This window comes from Penaeus monodon, chromosome 31 (genome assembly GCF_015228065.2).
Source record: "Penaeus monodon isolate SGIC_2016 chromosome 31, NSTDA_Pmon_1, whole genome shotgun sequence".
Lineage (NCBI taxonomy): Eukaryota > Metazoa > Arthropoda > Malacostraca > Decapoda > Penaeidae > Penaeus > Penaeus monodon.
In genome coordinates, this window is record NC_051416.1 from 24345141 (window position 1) to 24346002 (window position 862).

Below are 862 nucleotides of genomic sequence, written 5' to 3' on the forward strand. Positions count from 1 at the left end.
ACCTAAGGTTCGATAATGAGCACTAATTGACCACATCTGGCAACACTTAATTGACAACCGCTATATGATTTATTGACACATATACCATACTCAATATTCAGTAGTTATTATCGCTCTGTATCCATATGAACCATTTTCAAGGGTAACTTTGGTCGGGACAAAATTACTAGTTACAGTTTGTGACTCTCGAGGGAAATTTTCACTCATAAACACACACCGTTATCATATTATCTACCTATATTTTCATGTTTTTCTCCTATTGTTGTATATAGTGTTTATCTGATTACAAAATGCGACATGCCGTATCACTGCTAAATGACTAGGTTATCGCAACTAGTAGTTTATTTCCATTAGTAATTTATAGCATGAGTGATTCTTAATAAAATGTTTTGAAAAAAAAAAAAAAATCGAAAGCATACACACCTAATAACTGCTTGTCAAGAATTATTAGCATTCTTTTCTAAAGTTGTTATCGGCGACATAATGTGTATAGCAAGTCTTCACATATATATAAAGGAAACTAGAGGAAAACAATAACAATATATTTAAAACGCGTAAGTATTTACGAAGAACGCAACACAAAATCAAAGTTGCCACCACCATGCGCGCTTCGGCCGAGAGCGACAAGTGTGCGGTCCTTTCCTCACCACAGTCTACCACACACTGACAGGTTTCATCAACTCACCCAGTCAACACCCAGTCAACCTCGCTCGTACCGCTACATGCCTCCAGGTGCAACGGGGAATTTTCGAAATATCACTCGTACCATGACTTTGCAGGTGTCCACAATGCTGAGTTTCTCCCGACATGACTTTTGTTTGAATAATATTGGGATGCAGCTTGCGTGTTAGAGCCGTTGTGT